This window comes from Pseudophryne corroboree, chromosome 8 (assembly GCF_028390025.1).
Source record: "Pseudophryne corroboree isolate aPseCor3 chromosome 8, aPseCor3.hap2, whole genome shotgun sequence".
NCBI classification, from domain to species: Eukaryota; Metazoa; Chordata; class Amphibia; order Anura; family Myobatrachidae; genus Pseudophryne; species Pseudophryne corroboree.
Window position 1 is genome coordinate 374,227,326 of NC_086451.1, and position 6,000 is coordinate 374,233,325.

Here is a 6,000-nt window from a genome sequence, read left to right on the forward strand (position 1 = left end):
TGGACTTCTGTGACGTTTACTAAACATATTTTTATTATTTCTCTAACGTCCTAGAGGATACTGGGGACTCCGTAAGGACCATGGGGATAGACGGGCTCCGCAGGAGACATGGGCACTTTAAGAAAGACTTTGGATCTGGGTGTGCACTGGCTCCTCCCTCTATGCCCCTTCTTCAGACCTCAGTTTGATACTGTGCCCAGTGGAGACTGGGTGCTTTCAGGGAGCTCTCCTGAGTTTCCTGTCAGAAAGTATTTTAGTTAGGTTTTTTATTTTCAGGGAGCCTGCTGGCAACAGACTCCCTGCATCGAGGGACTGAGGAGAGAGAAACAGACCTACTTCTCGGAGTTTCAAGGCTCTGTTTCTTAGGCTACTGGACACCATTAGCTCCAGAGGGATTGGTACGCAGGTCTCACCCTCGCCGTCCGTCCCAGAGCCGCGCCGCCGTCCTCCTCACAGAGCCGGAAGATAGAAGCCGGGTGAGTATGAGAAGACTTCAGAGGCGGCAGAAGACATCTTGATCTTCATAGAGGTAACGCACAGCAGTGAAGCTGTGCCCCATTGCTCCCATTCACCTCACACACATCTGTCACTGTAAGGGCGCAGGGGGGGCGCCCTGGGCAGCAATATAAACCTCTCCTGTGGCAAAAGTACATATATACATGTACAGCTGGGTACTGTTCATGTATATAAAGAGCCCCCGCCATGTTTTTAAGAATTTTGAGCGGGCAGAACTTCCTTGAACTCTCCCCTGCTTACTCACGGTGACAGAGGGTTTTCAAGAGGGGGGGGGGGGGGGGGCACATAATTGGCGCATATACATACATAAAGGCGCTACTGGGTAAACATTCTGTGTTTTTCCTGGGTCATATAGCGCTGAGGTGTGTGCTGGCATACTCTCTCTCTGTCTCCAAAGGGCCTGGTGGGGAACCTGTCTTCAGAAAAGAGCTTCCCTGTGTGTGTGGTGTCGGTACGCGTGTGTCGACATGTCTGAGGTTGAAGGCTCACCTAAGGAGGAGGGGGGAGTGTATGAATGTAAGGTCTCCGTCGGCAGCGCCGACACCTGACTGGATGGATATGTGGAATGTCTTAAGTGCTAATGTAAATTTATTGCACAAAAGATTAGACAAAGCTGAGGCTAGGGAACAGTCAGGGAGTCAAACCATGTCTGTCCCAATGTCGCCGGGACTTTCGGGGTCTCAGAAGCGCGCACACTATCCCAAATAGTTGACACAGATACCGACACGGATTCAGACTCCAGTGTCGACTACGATGATGCAAAATTACAGCCAAAAGTGGCTAAATGTATTCGATATATGATTATTGCAATAAAAGATGTTTTGCATATCACAGAGGAACCCCCTGTCCCTGACACGAGGGTTCACATGTATAAAGGAAAGAAGCCTGAGGTCACCTTTCCATCCTCACATGAGCTGAACGAATTATGCGAAAAAGCTTGGGAAACTCCAGACAAAAAACTGCAGATTCCCAAAAGGATTCTTACGGCGTATCCTTTCCCGCCAAAGGACAGAATACGGTGGGAATCCTCCCCTAGGGTAGACAAAGCATTGACACGCTTATCTAAAAAGATAGTGCTGCCATCCCAAGATACGGCTACCCTCAAGGATCCTGCTGACCGCAAGCAGGAGGTTATCTTGAAGTCCATTTACACACATTCTGGTACGATACTCAGACCGGCAATTGCGTCGGCCTGGGTTTGTAGTGCTGTAGCAGCATGGACAGATTCCTTATCAGTGGAAATTGAGACCCTAGATAAGGATACCATTTTAATGACCCTAGGGCATATAAAAGATGCTGTCTTATATATGAGGGATGCTCAAAGAGACATTGGTTTACTGGGTTCCAGAATAAACGCTATGTCTATTTCTGCTAGGCGAGTCTTATGGACCCGACAGTGGACAGGTGATGCCGACTCAAAGAGGCATATGGAGTTTTCTCTGACGTCCTAGTGGATGCTGGGAACTCCGTAAGGACCATGGGGAATAGCGGGCTCCGAAGAAAGAATTAGGACTACCTGGTGTGCACTGGCTCCTCCCTCTATGCCCCTCCTCCAGACCTCAGTTAGAATTCTGTGCCCGGCCGAGCTGGTTGCACACTAGGGGCTCTCCTGAGCTCCTAGAAAAGAAAGTATATATTTAGGTTTTTTATTTTCAGTGAGATCTGCTGGCAACAGACTCACTGCTACGAGGGACTTAGGGGAGAGAAGCGAACCTACCTGCTTGCAGCTAGCTTGGGCTTCTAGGCTACTGGACACCATTAGCTCCAGAGGGATCGAACACAGGCCCAGCCTCGGTCGTCCGGTCCCGGAGCCGCGCCGCCGTCCCCCTTGCAGAGCCAGAAGCAAGAAGAACGTCCAGGAAATCGGCGGCTGAAGACTCCGGTCTTCATTAAGGTAGCGCACAGCACTGCAGCTGTGCGCCATTGCTCCCCATGCACACCACACATTCCGGTCACTGATGGGTGCAGGGCGCTGGGGGGGGCGCCCTGGGCTGCAATAAGAGTACCTTATATTGGCATAAAACACATAATATAGTCAGTAAGACTATATATGTGTAAAATCCCCTGCCAAAAATATCCTTAAAAAAGCGGGAGAAGTCCGCCGAGAAGGGGGCGGGGCTATCTCCCTCAGCACACTGACGCCATTTCCTCTCACAGCTCCGCTGGAGGGACGCTCCCCAGGCTCTCCCCTGCAGTTTCCAGGCTCAATAGGGTGAAAAAGAGAGGGGGGGCACAAAATATAGGCGCAAACTGTATATTTATAGCAGCTATAGGGGAAAAATCACTGTGTAGTGTGAATCCCTGCATTATATAGCGCTCTGGTGTGTGCTGGCATACTCTCTCTGTCTCCCCAAAGGACTTTGTGGGGTCCTGTCCTCAGTCAGAGTATTCCCTGTGTGTGTGCGTGTGTCGGTACGGCTGTGTCGACATGATTGATGAGGAAGATTATATGGAGGCGGAGCAGGTGCCGATAAGTGTGATGTCACCCCCTGCGGGGTCGACACCAGAGTGGGTGGATATGTGGAAGGTATTAACCGACAGTGTCAACTCCTTTACATAAAAGGCTAGATGACGTACAGCAGTGGGACAGCCGGCTTCTCAGCTCGTGCCTGCCCAGGCGTCTCAAAAGCCATCAGGGGCTCTAAAAACGCCCGCTACCTCAGATGGCAGACACAGATGTCGACACGGAGTCTGACTCCAGTGTAGACGACGATGAGACAAATGTAAAATCCACAAGGGCCATCCGTTGTATGATTACGGCAATGAAAAATGTGTTGCACATTTCTGATATTAACCCAGTTACCACAAAAAAGGGTATTATAGTTGGGGAGAAAAAGCATCCAGTGGTTCTTCCCCCATCAGATGAATTGAATAAAGTGTGTGAAGTGGGGTTCCCCCGATAAGAAAATAGTAATTTCTAAAACGTTACTGATGGCGTACCCTGTCCCGCCAAAGGACAGGTTACGTTGGGAGACGTCCCCTAGGGTGGAGAAGGCGCTCACACGCTTGGCAAAAAAGGTGGCACTGCCGTCTCAGGATACGGCCGCCTTAAAGGAGCCTGCTGATAAAAAGCAGGAAGCTATCCTGAAGTCTGTATATACACACTCAGGTATTATACTGAGACCTGCAATTGCTTCAGTGTGTAGTGCTGCAGCAGCTTGGTCCGATACCCTGTCAGATAATATGGATACTAGACAGGGATACTATTTTGCTAACCATAGAGCATTTTAAAGACGTGGTCTTATATATGAGAGATGCACAGAGGGATATTTTCCGGCTGGCATCTAAAATTAATGCAATGTCCATTTCTGCCAGAAGAGTATTATGGACTCGGCAGTGGAGAGGTGATGCTGATTCTAAAAGGCACATGGAGGTTTTGCCTTATAAGAGTGAGGAATTGTTTGGGGAGGGTCTCTCGGACCTAGTATCCACAGCAACAGCTGGGAAGTCGACATTTTTACCTAAGGTTTCCTCACAGCCGAAGAAAGCACCGTATTATCAGGTACAGTCCTTTCGGCCACGAAAAGGCAAGCGGGTCAGAGGCGCTTACTTTCTGCCCAGAGGCAGGGGAAGAGGGAAAAAGCTGCACCAAACAGCCAGTTCCCTGGAACCAAAATCCTCCCCCGCTTCCTCTAAAGTCCACCGCATGACGCTGGGGCTCCACAGGCGGAGCCAGGTGCGGTGGGGGCGCGTCTCCGGAACTTCAGCGACCAGTGGGTTCGCTCACAGGTAGATCCCTGGGTTCTACAAGTGGTATCTCAGGGATACAAGCTGGAGTTAGAGGCCACTCCCCCTCGCCGTTACCTCAAATATGCCTTGCCGGCTGCTCTCAAAGAAAGGGAGGTAGTACTGGACGCTATTCACAAGCTGTACTTCCAGCAGGTGATAATCAAGGTACCCCCCCCTTCAACAGGGGCGGGGTTACTATTCCACAATGTTGTGGTACCGAAACCAGATGGTTCGGTGAGACCCATCCTAAATTTAAAATTCTTGAACACTTATATAAGGAAGTTCAAGTTCAAGATGGAATCGCCCAGGGCGGTTATACAAGCCTGGAAGAGGGTGTCCCCATGTACCCACCTCACCAGGAGTACCTCAGGTTTGTGGTACAGGACTGTCATTACCAATGCCAGACGTTGCCGTTTGGTCTGTCCACGGCACCGAGGGTATTTACCAAGGTAATGGCCAAAATGATGATACTCCTTAGAAAGAAGGGAGTTATAATTATCCCATACTTGGACGATCTCCTGAAAAGGCGAGGTCCAAGGAGCAGTTGCTAGTCAGCGTAGCACTATCTCAGGAAGTGCTGCATCAGCACGGCTGGATCCTGAATATCCCAAAGTCGCAGCTGATTTCCGCGACGCGTCTGCTGTTCCTGGGTATGATTCTGGACACAGAACAGAAGAAGGTTTTTCTCCCGGAGGAGAAGGCCCAGGAATTATCATCTCTGGTCAGGGACCTCCTGCAACCAAAACAGGTGTCGGTGCATCACTGCACGCGAATCCTGGGAAAGATGGTAGCTCTTACGAAGCGTTTCCCTTTGGCAGGTTCCATGCGAGGATCTTCCAGTGGGATCTCTTGGACAAGTGGTCCGAATCGCATCTTCAGATGCATCGGTGGATCACCCTGTCACCAAGAGCCAGGGTGTCTCTGCTGTGGTGGCTGCAGAGTGCTCATCTTCGTGAAGGCCGCAGATTCGGCATACAGGACTGGGTCCTGGTGACCACGAATGCAAGCCTCCGAGGGTGGGGGGCAGTCACTCAGGGAAGAAAACGTCCAAGGACAAAAACTTCCTTGCATATAAATATTCTGGAACTAGGGGTCATTTACAATGCCCTGAGTAAAACAGAATCCCTGCTTCAAAAACAACCGGTGCTGATTCAGTCAGACAACATCACGGCTGTCGCCCATGTAAATCGACAAGGCGGCACAAGAAGCAGGATAGCAATGGCAGAAGCCACAAGGATTCTTCGATGGGCGGAGAGTCACGTGATAGCACTGTCAGCAGTGTTCATTCCGGGAGTGGAAAACTGGGAAGCAGACTTCCTCAGCAGACACAACCTCCACCCGGGAGAGTGGGGACTTCATCCAGAAGTCTTCAAGCTGATTGTACGCCGGTGGGAACGACCACAGGTGGACATGATGGCGTCCCGCCTCAATAAAAAGCTAAAAAGATATTGCGCCAGGTCAAGGGACCCTCAGGCGATAGCTGTGGACGCTCTAGTGACACCGTGGGTGTACCAGTCGGTTTATGTGTTCCCTCCTCTTCCTCTCATACCCAAGGTACTGAGGAGAATAAGAAGGAGAAGAGTAATAACTATAATCATTGTTCCGGATTGGCCAAGAAGAGCTTGGTACCCAGAACTTCAAGAAATGATCTCAGAGGACCCATGGCCTCTGCCGCTCAGACAGGACCTGCTGCAGCAGGGGCCCTGTCTGTTCCAAGACTTACCGCGACTACGTTTGACGGCATGGCGGTTGAAC